Source organism: Chlorocebus sabaeus, chromosome 21 (assembly GCF_047675955.1).
Source record: "Chlorocebus sabaeus isolate Y175 chromosome 21, mChlSab1.0.hap1, whole genome shotgun sequence".
NCBI classification, from domain to species: domain Eukaryota; kingdom Metazoa; phylum Chordata; class Mammalia; order Primates; family Cercopithecidae; genus Chlorocebus; species Chlorocebus sabaeus.
The window spans coordinates 96915707-96931196 of record NC_132924.1 but is presented as its reverse complement, the minus strand read 5'-3'; the positions used below and the strand labels follow the sequence as shown (position 1 = coordinate 96931196).

General features: G+C 40.2%; 1 protein-coding gene across 1 annotated transcript in view; it reads right to left on the bottom strand.

The window, feature by feature from the left end:
• LOC103226818 (hyaluronidase-4) overlaps positions 1 to 15286 on the bottom strand; it is a 41346-nt gene extending 26060 nt beyond the window's left edge. Inside the window, exons 1-2 of the mRNA XM_038004426.2 lie at positions 14635 to 15286; positions 12198 to 12267 (exon numbers count right to left, since the gene is read on the bottom strand). The gene's annotated coding sequence lies outside the window, so the exon portion shown is untranslated. The remainder of the gene's footprint in view (positions 1 to 12197; positions 12268 to 14634) is intronic.
• Positions 15287 to 15490: the final 204 nt, after the last annotated feature.

Genomic DNA, 15490 nt, shown 5'->3' with positions numbered 1-15490 from the left:
AATTACATATGTACACAGTATAATAATTCATTACTAAGGAATATCTCTGGAGCTATATTTGTCCATTCTCACACTACTGTAAAGAAATACCTGAGATTCGGTAATTTATAAAGGAAAGAGGTTTAATTTACTCACAGCTCCCTATGGCAGGGGAAGCCTCAGGAAACTTACAATCATGGCAGAAGGCAAAGGGGAAGTAAGTGCCTTCTTCACAAGGTGGCAGGAAAGGGAAGTGCTATGAAGGAGGAACTTCCAAACACAAAAAACCATCAGATCTCCTGAGAACTCACGCACTATCAGGAGAGCAGCATGGGGGAAACCGCCTGCATAATCCGATCACCTCCCTCCCTCCACACATGGGGATTACGGGTGCCTCCTGCAACATATGGAATGATAATTTGAGATGAGATTTGGGTGGGGATACAGAGCCAAACCATATGAGGAGGGATACTCATGAAAGGTTATGTTGTTTGCTTCCAGGGAGGAAAATAGGGTGGCTAAGTGAGAGAAGTGAGCAGGGGCAAGATTTATTTGAGAAGGAAGTTCTGTTGGGATTTTGTACTACATTTTTGTAACAGCTAATTCAAAACCATCAATTTGATTTTAAAAACTCAAAGTTCTTTGGATATATAAGAGAAGATGCAAATCGATTCTGACTATAGTATAAGGAATCCAGTTTTCCTAAAGGAGGTTACATCTCACTTGGATATTGTTATGAAGATGATTTTTATAATTTTATTTGAGAAATTGTATGCTTATCTGCAATCTGACAAGAACATCCCTTTTCAGGAAATAATAATGATTTTTTTTTTAACTGAAATGAACACTATCAGCCAAAGCTTTAAGTTAAGGCTCTATTCTGACATTTGATTATCAAAAGCTGATTGTCGATTGGTTACTATCTATAGTAAAAGAAAACTAACAGTGGTTAATGGTTTAGGAGGTGTTTGGTAGGAACACTGATGATAAGCTTGAAGAAACTAATTAGTATTATTATTCTCCACAAAATGTAATGCACAATACCAGTGAATTATTTAATACTAGTGGAAAATATACTTTAGAGTAATAGGCCTTCTCTGACTGTAAACAAGGCAAAACTCTAGTTACAAAAGATAAATGTATGCGGAGAAACTGGGTATGAAAAAATGATTGTTCTTTCTTTCTTATTTCTTTGACTATATATGAGTTTTGGTGATTTATTCAGCATAATGTTAAATAACTCAGGAAGCTAGATTGTTACTTCTTCAGCATCAGATAACTTTTTTCCTTGGAGTTTCTTAAAGACTTCAATTTTATTTCGTCACTCATACCTTTTTGATGAAGACTAACTTCTGATCTTACTTTTTATTCTTCAATATCTATGCCATTATTCCTATTTCTTTTTATTCTTCCCCACACTTTTCTTCTCTAAATCCTTCTCAAATCTGATTGCTTTATTTGAATTATGTCCAGCTACCCTGGTGTGTTTACAACACAAAATACCTCAATGCAATTTAACAGAAGCCGGTAAAGAGAGCAGGTTAAAATCTTACACTTTGGAGCCAGTTACCATAAACAGTACACTAGAAAGGGTTTCATTGTTTTTCCTATTCAATTTTTATTTCTATTGTTTTAACTTGCCTTCCCAGCTTATCACAATACTGTCTTTTTGGGCAGAGAAGTGCAATGATAATAGTAATGGCCTTTTATCTATCTAAATATAGTATTGATGTATATTCTCTTCTTATAAACTAAAGTTTCAACTTTTGAAAATTACATTTATGAACTAGAACTTAAATTCTAATTTATAAATATGGGACATGATCTTGCACACTACCCTTTTCCCATGCGTCTCTGCACCCTTGCCTTTCTCTGGTTGGCATTTTCACATAAGACAGATCTTCTAACCTAGACAGCAATCCCACTATACAGCTCAATGGACATAAGATGTCCATATGTGGCACTGACTGCCACATAGTTGATTAAGTCATGCCTGAGTTTGCAATGCCTTTTGGCATTGCACCTAATGTTTTCTACCTAAAATATCTCTGTCAATCTTCATTAAACTTGACTATGAGATTTGAAGCCCATCAAATTAAGCAATCTGAGAAGATTTTGGCTTATAAAGAGCAGGTTGGATTATGTCTCTATATAATTTTCTTCACTTTTTGGTTTACATCTTACATGAGTAGCTACACATACATTTCTTTTTTTTTTTTTTTTTTTTTTTTTTTTTTTTTTTTTTTTTTTTTTTTGAGACAGAAATAGGCTGAAGTGTAGTGGCACAATATCAGCTCACTAGAGCCTCAGCCTCCTGGGCTCAAGCAATTCTCCCACCTCAGCCTCCTGAGTAGCTGGGACTACAGGTGTGTGCCACCATGCCAAAGCTAATTTTTATATTTTTGCAGAGACAGGGTTTCACCATGTTGCCCAGGCTGGTCTTGAACTCTTGAGCTCAAGTGATTCACCTGCCTCAGCCTCCCAAAGTGCTGTGATTAGAGGAGTGAGCCACCACACTTGATCTATAGAGACATTCCATATCTCCATTTAAGAGCCTAGTCTTCCACTTCAGGTACACCCTCTGGATAAATGGTGATGTTCTTGATGTTGCAACTGAATGTGCCAATCAGTCTGATCATTACCAAGTTTTAATAACAAATAGTAAATGTTATCATGTGACAAACTGAATTATGTTTTGTTTCTATTAAAAAAAAAAAAGAAAGAAAGAAAGGCAGCTGGCAAGATGGCCCAATAGGAATAGCTCCAGTCTGCGGCTCCCAGTGAGATCAGTGCAGAAGGAGGGTGATTTCTGCATTTCCAACTGAGGTACCTGGCTCATCTCACTGGGACTGGTTAGACAGTGGATTCAGCCCATAGAGGGCAAGCAGCAGCAGGGTGGGGCATCACCTCACTCAGGAAGCACAAGGGGTTGGGGAATCCCCTCCCCTAGCCAGGGGAGGTCATGAGGGACTATGCGGTGAGAGACAGTGCTATGCGGTGAGAGACAGTGCTATCCGGCCCAGATACTATGCTTTTCCCATGGTCTTCCCAACCTGCAGACCAGGAGATTCCCTCAGGTGCCTACATCACCAGGGCCCTGGGTTTCAAGCACAAAACTGGGCAGCCATTTAAGCAGACACCAAGCTACCTCCAGGATATTTTTTTTGTACCCCAGTGGCACATGGAACACCAATGAGACAGAATCATTCACTCCCCTGGAAAGGGGGCTGAAGCCAGGGAGCCAAGTGGTCTAACTCAATGGCTCCCACCTCCATGGAGCCCAGCAAGCTACGATCCACTGGCTTGAAATTCTTGCTGCCAGCACAGCAATCTGAAGTCAACCTGGGATGCTCGAGCTTGGTGGGGGAAAGGGCGTCTACCATTACCCAAGCTTGAGTAGGCGGTTTTCCCCTCAAAGTGTAAACAAAGCCACTGGGAAGTTCGAACTGGGTGGAACCCACCACAGCTTGGCAAAGCCACTGTAGCCAGACTGCCTCTCTAGATTCCTCCTCTCTGGGCAGGGCATCACTGAAAGAAAGGCAGCAGTCCCAGTCAGGAGCTTATAGATAAAACTCCCATTGCCCTAGGACAGAGCAACTGAGGGAAGGGGTGGCTGTGGGTGCAGCTTCAGCAGACTTAAATGTTCCTGCCTGCTGGCTCTGAAGAGAGCAATGGATCTCCCAGCACAGTGCCCAAGCTCTGCTAAGGGACTGACTGCCTCATCAAATGGGTCCCTGACCCCTGTGCCTCCTAACAGGGACACCTCCCAGCAAGGTTCAGAAGACATCTCATACAGGAGAGCTCTGGCTGGCATCTGGCAGGTGCCCTCTGGGATGAAACTTCCAGAGGAAGGAGCAGGTAGCAGTCTTTGCTGTTACGCAGCCTCCTGGTGATACCAGGAAAACAGGGTCTGGAGTGGACCTCCAGGAAGCTCCAGCAGACCTGCAGAAGAGGGTCCTGACTGTTAGAAGGAAAACTAAAAAACAGAAAACAATAACATCAACATCAACAAAAAGGACACCCATGCAAAAATCCCATCCAAAGGTCACCAACATCAAAGATCAAAGGTAGATAAATCCATGAAGATGAGGAAAAAACAGTGCAAAAATGCTGAAAATTATGAAAACCAAAATGCTTCTTCTACCCCAAAGTATAACAACGCCACACCAGCAAGGGAACAAAACTGAATGGAGAGGGAGTCTGATGAATTGACAGAAGTAGGCTTCAGAAGGTGGGTAATAACTAACTCCTCTGAGTTAAAGGAGCATGTTCTAATGTAATGCAAGGAACCTAAGAACCCTGATAAAAGGTTAAGGAACTGCTAAATAGAATAATGAGTTTACAGAAGAACATAAATGACTTGATGGAGCTGAAAAACACAGCACGAGAACTTCGTGAAGCATACACAAGTATCAATAGCCAAATCAATCAAGCAAAAGAAAGGCTATCAGAGATTGAAGATCAACTTAATGAAATAAAGTGTGAAGACAGATTAGAGAAAAAAGAATGAAAAGAAACAAACAAAGCCTCCAACAAATATGGGACTATGTGAAAAGACCAAACTTATGTTTGATTGGTATACCTGAAAGTGATGGGGAGAAAGGAACCAAGCTGGAAAACAAACTTCAGGATATTATCCAGGAGAACTTCCCCAACCTAGCAAGGCAGGCCAACACTCAAATTCAGGAAATACAGAGAACACCACAGAGATACTTCTCGAGAAGAGCAACCCCAAGACACATAATTGTCAGGTTACCCAAGGTTAAAATGAAGGAAAAAATGTTAAGGGCAGCCAGAGAGAAAGGTCAGGTTACCCACATGGGGAAGCCCATCAGACTAACAGCAGATCTCTCTGCAGAAACTCTGCAAGCCAGAAGACAGTGGGGCCAATATCGACATTCCTAAGAAAAGAATTTTCAACCCAGAATTTTATATCCAGCCAAACTAAGCTTCATAGAGAAGGAGAAATAAAATCCTTTAAAGACAGGCAAATGCTGAGGGATTTTGTCACCATCAGGTCTGCTTTACAAGAGCTCCTGAAGGAAGCAAAACATATGGAAAGGAATAACGGTACTAGCCATTGCAAAAACATACCAAAATGTAAAGACCATCAACACTATGAAGAAACCACATTGATCAACGGGCAAAATAACCAGCTAGCATCATAATAACGGGATCAAATTCACCCATAACAATATTAACCTTAAATGTAATTGGGCTAAATGCCCCAATTAAAAAACACAGTCTGGCAAATTGGATAAAGAGTCAAGACCCATCGGTGTGCTGTATTCAGGAGACACATCACACATGCAAAGACACACATAAGTTCAAAATAAAGGGATGGAGGAATAAGCAAAAAAGGCAGGGGTTGCATTCCTAGTCTCTGATAAAACAGACTCTGATAAAACCAACAAAGATCAAAAAAGACAAAGAAGGCCATTACATAATGGTAAAGGGATCAGTTCAACAAGAAGAGCTAACTGTCCTAAATATATATGCACCCAATACAGGAGCACCCAGATTCATAAAGCAAGTTCTTAGAGACTTACAAAGAGACATAGACTCCCACACAATAATAGTGGGTTACTTTAACACCCCACTGTCAATATTAGACAGATCAGCGAGACAGAAAATTAACAAGGATATTCAGGACTTAAACGCAGCTCTGGACCAAGTAGACCTAATAGACGTCTACAAAACTCTCCACCCCAAATCAACAGAATATACATTCTTCTCAGTACCACATAGCACTTATTCTTAAATTGACCACATAATTGGAAGTAAAACACTCCTCAGCAAATGCAAAAGAACATAAATCATAAGAAACAGTCTCTCAGACCACAGTTCAATGAAATTAGAACTCAGGATTAAGAAACTCATTCAAAACCACACAACTACGTGGGAACTGAACAACCTCATCCTGAATGAATACTGGGTAAATAATGAAATGAAGGCAGAAATAAATAAGTTCTTTGAAACCAATGAGAACAAAGACACAATGTACCAGATCTCTGGGACACAGAGAAAGCAGTGTTTGGAGGGAAATTTATAGCACTAAATGTCCACATCAGAAAGCAGTAAGGATCTAAAATCAACACCCTAGCATCACAATTAAAAGAACTAGAGAAACAAGAACAAACAAATTCAAAAGCTAGAAGAAGACAAGTAATAATTAAGATCAGAGCAGAACTGATGGAAATAGAGACATGAAAAACCTTTCAAAAACTCAATGAATCCAGGAGTGGGTGTTTTGAAAAGGTTAGCAAATAGACCACTAAACAGACTAATAAACAAGAAAAGAGAGGAGAATCAAATAGACACAATAAAAAATGATAAAGGGGATATCACCACTGATCCCACAGAAATACAAACTACCATCAGAAAATACTATAAACACCTCTACACAAATAAAATAGAAAATCTAGAAGAAACAGCTACATCCCTGGACACATACATCCTCCCAAGACTAAACCTGGAAGAAGTCAAATCCCTGAATAGACCAATAACAAGGTCTGAAATTGAGGCAGAAATTACTAGCCTACCAACCAAAAAAAACCCAGGACCAGAAGGATTCACAGCCAAATTCTACCAGAGGTACAAAGAGTAGCTGGTACCATTCCTTCAGAAATTATTCCAAACAATAGAAAAAGAGGGAATCCTCCCTAATTCATTTTATGAGGCCGGCATCATCCTAATATGAAAACTTGGCAGAGACAGAGCAACAACAACAAATTTCAGGCCAATATCCCTGATGAACATTAATGCAAAAATTCTCAGTAAAATATTGGCAAACTGAATCCAGCAGCACATCAAAAAAGCCTATCTACCACAATCAAGTTGGTTTCATCCCTGAGATGCAAGAGTGGTTCAACATATGCAAATCAATAAACATAACCCATCACATAAACAGAACCAATGACAAAAACCACATGATTATCTCAATAGATGCAGAAAGGCCTTCGACAAACTTCAACAGCCTTTCATGTTAAAATTCCCAATAAACTAGGTATTGATGGAACGTATCTCAAAATAATAAGAGCTATTTACGACAAACCCACAGTCAGTATCTTACTAAATGGGCAAAAACTGGAAGCATTCACTTCGAAAACCACCACAAGACAATGATGACTTCTCTCACCACTTCTATTCAACATAGTATTGGAAGTTCTGGACAGGGAAATCAGGCAAGAGAAAGAAATAAAGGATATTCATTTAGGAAAAGAGGATGTCAAATTGTCCCTGTTTGTAGATGACATGATTGTATATTTAGAAAACCCCATCGTCTCATCCCCAAATCTCCTTAAGTTGATAAGTAACTTCAGCAAAGTCTCAGGATACAAAATCAATGTGCAAAAATCACAAGCATTCCTATACACCAATAATAGACCAACGGAGAGCCAAATCATGAATGAGTTCCTATTCACAATTGCTGCAAAGAGAATAAAATACCTAGGAATCCAACTTACAAGAGATGTGAAGGACCTCTTCAAGGAGAGCTACAAACCACTGCTCAGCGAAATAATGGAGGGCACAAATGAATGGAAAAATATTCCATGCTCGTGGATAAGAAGAATCAATATCATGAAAATGGCCATACTGCCCAAGGTAATTGATAGATCCAAGGCCATCCCCATCAAGCTACCATTGACTTTCTTCACAGAATTAGAAAAAAACTACTTTAAATTTCATATGGAACCAAAAAAGAGCCTGTATAGCCAAGACAATCCTAAGCAAAAAGAACAAAGCTGGAGGCATCACACTACCTGACTTCAAACTATACTACAAGGCTACAGTAACGAAAACAGCATGGTACTGGTACCAAAACAAATATATAGACCAATGGAACAGAACAGAGGCCTCAGAAATAACACCACATGTGCAACCATCTGATCTTTGGCAACCCTGACAAAAACAATCAATGAGGAAAGGATTCCCTATTTAATGAATGGTGCTGGGAAAACTGGCTAGCCATACACAGAAAACTGAAACTAGACCCCTTCCTTACACCTTATACAGAAAAATAACTCAAGATGGATTAAAAACTTAAACCTAAGACCTAAAACCATAAAAACCCTGGAAGAAAACCTAGGCAATACCATTCAGGACATAGGCATGAGCAAAGACTTTATGGCTAAAACACCAAAAGCAATGGCAACAAAAACCAAAATTGACAAATGGGATCTAACTAAACTAAAGAGCTTCTGCACAGCAAAAGAAACCACCATCAGAGTGAACAGGCAACCTACAGAATGGGAGAAAATTTTTGCAATCTATCCATCTGACAAAGGGCTAATATCCAGAATCTACAGAGAACTCAAACAAATGTACAAGATAAAAACAAACAACCCCATCAAAAAGTGGGCAAAGGATATAAACAGAAACTTCTCAAAAGGTGACATTTATGCGGCCAACAAACATATGAAAAAAAGCTCATCATCACCGGTCATTAGAGAAATGCAAATCAAAACCACAATGAATTATCATCTCACACCAGTTAGAATGGCAATCATTAAAAAGTCAGGAAACAACAGATGCTGCAGAGAATGTGGAGAAATAGGAACACTTTTACACTGTTGGTGGGAGCGTAAATTAGTTTAACCATTGTGGAAGACAGTGTGGAGATTCCTCAAAGATCTAGAACCAGAAATACCAATTGACCCAGCAATCCCATTACTGGGTATATACCCAAAGGATTATAAATCATTCTACTATAAAGACACATCAACACATAATTATTGCAGCACTATTCACAACTGCAGAGACTTGGAACCAACCCAAATGCCCATCAATGATAGACTGGATAAAGAAAATGTGGCACATATACACCATGGAATACTATGCAGTCATAAAAAAGAATGAGTTCACGTCCTTTGCAGGGACATGAATGAAGCTGGAAACCATCATTCTCAGCAAACTAACACAGGAACAGAAAACCAAACACCGCATGTTCTCACTCCTAAGTGGAAGTCGAACAATGAGAACACATGGACACAGGGAGGGGAACATCACACACAGGAGCCTGTAAGGGGGCAGAGGGCTGGGGGAGGGACAGCATTGGGAGAAATACCTAATGTAGATGATGGGTTATTGGTGCAGCAAACCACCATGACACATGTACACCTACGTAAAAAATCCGCACATTCTGCAGACATATCTGCAGAACTTAAAATATAATTTTAAAAAACTTTGTTGAAACATCAAATGCAGTATTTAACTAATCATTAATTTGCATGTTTTTTTAAAAGATCATTAGATAATTTGTTGTCTGCTTTGTTTTCCTATCCACATGGTGTGAGAACTGTGTTGCACTTGGATCTTAGTAAAGTAAGTTGAGTTCCTGCATTAATTCATACCAACATATATTAACCACAAATGTGAAGAAATACGTTTTCATACAAATACTTTTTAATTCCTTAAAAATAAGTTTATTTGTCCAAGACTGCTAATTGCATGCAGTCTAATTACACAAACCTTGTAACTTCAAAATGTTTCACAATAGGTTTTAATTTCCAGATGTAATCTTGAGAGAATTTCCTAATACAATAAGGAAATTTGGAAATGTTCCAATCATAGATTTTGGGTTAGACTAAGGATGCAATAAGGTCATTCTGGAATTGTCTTGACAAAGGCAGAGGAACTCCAGCCTAGGATTGTAGCCAGTTCTTGAACTATCCAGTATATTGTATCAAAGAAGTATTGCTCCTTGAAGAATGAGATTTAGATTTTTCAGATATTCATGATAAGACAGAGCACAGGATTCATGCATTTGGGTCTATTATGAACATCAGACCCATGCTTAGTACTTAGGTAAAGAGACTTCAGTCTATGAGCAAGACAACTAGAGGCTATTCTTGTTAGATGTTCACAGTATCTGTAATTCTATTATAAGTAGAGTGGCACGGTGGCTCACGCCTGTAATCCCAGCACTTTGGAAGGCCGAGGCCGAGGACTGCTTGAGCCCAAGAGTTAGAGACCAGCTTGAGCAACATGGTGAAAACCTGTCTTTACAAAAAAAATTAGCCAGCGGGTGGCGCGTTCCTGTGGTTCTAGATACTTGGGAGGCTGAAGTGGGAGGATCATCTGAGCCCAGGAGTTCAAGGCTGCATTGAGCAGTGATCGTGCCACTGCACTCCATCCTGAGTGACAGAGTGAGACCCTGTCTCAACAACAACAACAAAAATCTAAGTATTCATATTTCAACAAGAGCTCTTCTTTCCATCATCAAACTAATTCTAATTTATAAGCAAGGCTGAAATAAATCATGTGACTAAGCTCTCTTAGATACTGCTACAATTGTATTGCATTTATCAGTACAATAAGCATCTCAAGTAACAATGATTCTAACATGTGTCACATTTGTTGGAAGAATTCCCAAAGCTTTGAAACAAACAGGTAACTCCAGTGTCACTCTAATTCTACCTGACTGGTATGTAAGAGGGTTGCATGCTACTATGTAAGATAAAACATATGAGAAATATAGAAAGGAAAGTTTTGTATAAACAGGTGAAATAGAGAATCAAGTTTTTTGTCTGTTTGTTTGTTTATTTGTGATAGAGTCTGGCTCCATCGCCCAGATTGGAATGCAGTAGCAAGATCTCAGTCCACTGCAGTCTCCACCTCCTGTGTTCAAGCAATTCTCCTGCCTCAGCCTCCTGAGTAGCTGGGACTACAGGAACGTTCCACCATACCCTGCGGCAAACCAAGTATTATAAAGATGATTCAAGTCAGCATGTCTATGAAGGAACAAAAGTTTTGTCTTAAAAGGTTTTCCTTTTGTTTCGTTTATATGCATTGTTTTAAAAAAGAAAGCCTGGACCAGTTGCCATGGCTCACACCTGTAATCCCAGCACTTTGGGAGGCCAAAACGGGCCAATCACTTGAGGCCAGGAGTTCAAGACCAGCCTGGCCAACATGGTGAAACCCTGTTTGTACAAAAAAATACAAAAATTAGCCAGGCGTGGTGGTGGGTGCCTATAATCCCAGCTACTTAGGAGCTGAGACAGGAGAATCACTTGAACCCGGGAGGCAGAAGTTGCAGTGAGCCAAGATCATGCCACTGCACTGCAGCTTGGGTGACAGAGAGACCCTGTCTCAAAGAGAGAGAGAAAGAGAGAGAGAGATTGTACATTAGTTATTCAGGTACTCAGGATCTAGAGATAACAAGTTTTAGTAGCTCATAATTTTTCAAATTTTCACTTTATATACCTACATACAGTCATATACATAGTCACTAAACAGCATTTTCCGCATCATTATTACATTTCTCAACTTTAAGATTTCTCTTTAATAGGTTGAATGATTTAAGATTTACCTTTCTTATACTGTTTTGGTACTTGTTCTTTCTTCTCTGGAAAATCTAAATCTATTCATATGTACATATATGTATATGTTTATTTATCTTCTCCCCAATTACTAAGATTTTTCTTTTTTGAAATGCCAAATAATTGTTATCTTTAAATATTCAGTCACTTTAACAATATTTGGAAAGAAAATGTACAACCCAGTTTTACAATCAAAAATCATCCACTTTCTAAGCCCTTTTTAATGTTGTATGCTTCCTAAAATCTGCAATACTTATTCCAACAAACAGTCCTCCTGTATTGACCATCATGGTACATATAACTATAAAATTAGGTATGAAAAACATGCTTCATTAAAGATGTTGCAAAAGTAAAATCTTTGTCAAAACATGCACTTATACTTTAATGGAAAACATTTATGTTTATAAAGTTAGCTTGAGGAATGCTTCACATCTATTGATTCAAAAAAATATTAAAGTTGTGGCTGTCTCATAAAGTCATGTGTTCTTATGGCTTATTTGTAGTTAATTGATTAACCTGCTTCATGGAATACATTTTGATGTGATCGCAAGTTCAGGTTAGTAATGCAATCACGGAAACTATGCGCACAAAAAAAAAATGAAGAAAGCCTTGAGTAGTCATTAAAGTGGGAATTATTTTCAAAGGTAGATTTATAATAAATAAAAAGTTAACTGAAATTTAGCTTGTAACAATCAGTGACAAATGTGTATTTTAGGTTTCTTGGTTCATAAAAACACACTCACATTTCAAAAGGTACTGCATTTGAAAATTAAGTAAAGTTAGGCTACAAAAGAAATTGAACATTCCAAGAAATTAATATTGGCTTTTTTCTAACTCTTCAAATTTCTAAAAACAATTAAAAAAAATTTTACAAATAAGAAAAAAAGTCTATTTTACCTTTGCTTTTGTTTGCTGCTGGTCCTTTAGTCACCTTGTGCAAATCAGAGGTTGAATGGCAAAGGATGCCCTGTCCGCGGTTCAAACATGTTATTACAGGGGTGACTCAGTCCTCCAAGTTAAACTGGAGGCTTGCATTAAATCTCTTTATAACCAAAGTCAGTTCTCTTAAAAGCATCTTGGTATACATGCCCATTGCTTTCTGAAAATACCCAGTTTAAATTCACTAACTTAAGACGGAAGAAAAAAACTGACTCTTTAGTTGGAAAATAAGGAAGAAAAGAAAACTGTATACGTAAGACTTCCAGAATAAAGAGAAAAAACGGGGTCAAGTGCTTTGTGTACTAAAGCATGTATTAGTAGTAGTAGTAGTAGTAGTAGTAGTAGTAGTAGTAGTAGTAGTATTTAGACAGAGTCTCACTCTGTCACCTAGGTGGAGAGGAGTTGTGCAATCTCAGCTCACTGCAGCCTCCATCTGCCAGGTTCAAGCGATTCTCCTGCCTCAGCCTCCCGAATAGCTGAGACTACAGGCGCATGCCACCATACCCGACTAATTTTTTTGTATTTTTAGTAGAGACAGGGTTTCAGCATGTTATCCAGGATGGTCTTGATCTCCTGATCTTGTGATCCACCTGCCTTGGCCTCCCAAAGTGCAGGGATTACAGGCATGATGATAATGGAATCATTGACTCTTATTAGAGTATTAGATATCATCCTGAGTAAATACAACATGAATTTACTAGACCTAATGGCTCAAGATGGTGAACTGAACATGTCTATTTATTTACTGTGTTATTTTCAGCACCTATGATTAGAAAAAAGTACACTATAAAGCTGGAAATGAAAAGGGGTAACATGACTCAAAGACTGAAAACAACTAGAAGTATACCTCAGAAATTTTTTTAAAAGTAGAAAGACAAAAACAAACAAAACCCATAGTAGAAAGTTATTCTAAGAGATCATGGCAGACAAGAGGCAGGACTAGACTGCAGCTCTCACGTGGACAGATAGAGCAGTGTGTGGAGACTTGCATCGTGAACTTTTGCTCCAGAACAACTGCAGAAATTAACCAGGAAAGCTGAGAGAACCCACAGACCCTCTGAAGGAAGCAGATTGCTCCTGGAGGACCCAGGAGACACCCCAAATACAGCCCAAGCTGTGGAAGTGGGAAATGGAGATTGTCCGCCCCCAAACACACACCCTCAGTGGGGAACCTTAAGGTCTAGATCACGGGAGAAGATTCTGACCTTACCTGGAGCTGGGTCAATTTAGAGAGCTGAGTGAAATACAGAGGTAGAGGAAGCAGCAGGAAAAGTCCTGTGGGCTCTCTGAGTCCCCTGGAAAGCTATTTCTGCCTTGTCTCATAGGGGTCCTCAGGGAGAGCTGCCAGAGGTATTTGGAAAAGACTACAGGGAAAAGGAAACTTCCAGCTGAACTTTGTAACAATTCCAATGGAATGTGAAGTCTTCTGTCCAGACCTAGGGAGAGACTGTGAATCTGGTGTGCAGACTCCACAGACAGGGAGGCACGAAAGCCCAGTTTGCTTTCACAGCTACGAGGCTGGTAGTCTGGGGCAAGTTCTCAACCCTGCTTGCCCACTGCTTGGAAACAGACTCAGTGCTGTTTGAGAGAGCAAGGTGGGAGTGAGACTGGCCTTTTGCGTTATGTGAGAGCTGGGTGAGGCCTATGACTGCCAGTTTTCCCCCACTCCCTGCATGACACAGCAGAGGCAACCCTAATCCTCCTGGGACTATAACACCATTGGCCTGGGAACCACACCCCCATCCCCCACAGCAGCTGCCATAAGACCCACCCAAGGAGAGTCTGAGCTCACACATGCCTAGCCCTGACCCCACCTGATGGTCCTTCCCTACCCACCCTGTCAGCTGAAGACAAAGGGCATATACTCTTGGGAGTTCTAGGGCCCTGCCCACTGCCTGATGCCCCTATGCTACTACAGCTGATGCTCTCTTCAAAGTGCCACCTCCTGGCAGGAGACCAATACAAAAATAGTGCATTAAGCAACCAAAACTAAGAACCCTTACAGAGTCCATGTCACCCCTCTGCCACGTCCACCAGAGCAGGTGCTGGTATCCACGGCTCAGAGAACTGCAGATGGTTTACATCACAGGACTCTGTGCAGACAACCCTCAGTGCCAGCCTGAAGCCTCGTAGACCAGCTAGGTGGCTATATCCAGAAGAGAGATAACAATCACTACCACTCAGCTCTCTGGAAACCACATCCATAGGAAAAGGGGGAGAACACTACAGCAAGAGAACATCCCGTGCATCAAAAATATCTGAACAGCAGCCTTGAGCCTTATACCATCCCTCTGACATAGCCAACCCAAGTGAGAAGGAACCAGAAAAACAATTCTGCTAATATAACAAAACAACTTTCTTTAACAGCCCCCCCAAAAAAATTACACTAGCTCACCAGCAATGGCTCCAAACCAAGAAGAAATTCCTGATTTTCCTGAAAAAGAATTCAGAGGGTCAGCTAATCAAGGAGGCATGAGAGAAAGGTGAAGTCCAATGTAAGGAAATTTTTAAAAATGATACAAGAAATGAGGGGAGAAATCTTCAGTGAAATAGATGGCATATATAGCCAGGCACGGTGGCTCACCCCTGTAATCCCAACACTTTGGGAGACTAAGGCAGGCGGATCACTTGAGGTCAGGAATGCAAAACCAGTCTGGCCAATATGGCGAAACCCTATCTCTACTAAAAATATAAAAATTAGCTGGGCGTGATGGCATGCTCCTATACTCCCAGCTACACAGGAAGTTGAGGCAAGAGAGTCACTTGCACCCGGGAGGTAGAGGTTGCAGTGAGCTGAGATCATACCACTATACTCTAGCCTGGGCAACAGAGCAAGACTTCATCTCAAAAAAACAAAACAAAACAAAACAAAACAAAAAAGGGTGGGGGGAAGAAACAGATAGCATAAATAAAATAAAAAACTGTTGAAACTGGAAGATGGCCAAATAGGAATAGCTCCGGTCTGCCGCTCCCAGTGTGACTGACACAGAAGACGGGTGATTTCTGCATTTCCAACTGAGGTACCTGGTTCATCTCATTGGGACTGGTTGGACAGTGGGTGCAGTCCACGGAGGGCGAGTTGAAGCAGGGCAGGGCGTTGCCTCACCAGAAAAGCACAAAGGATTGGGGGATTTCCCTTTCCTAGCCAAGGGAAGCTGTGACAGACTATATGGCAAAACAGGACACTCCTGCCCAAAAACTGTGCTTTTCCCAAGGTCTTAGCTGTCAGACCTCTAAGCCCAAGCTAAGTC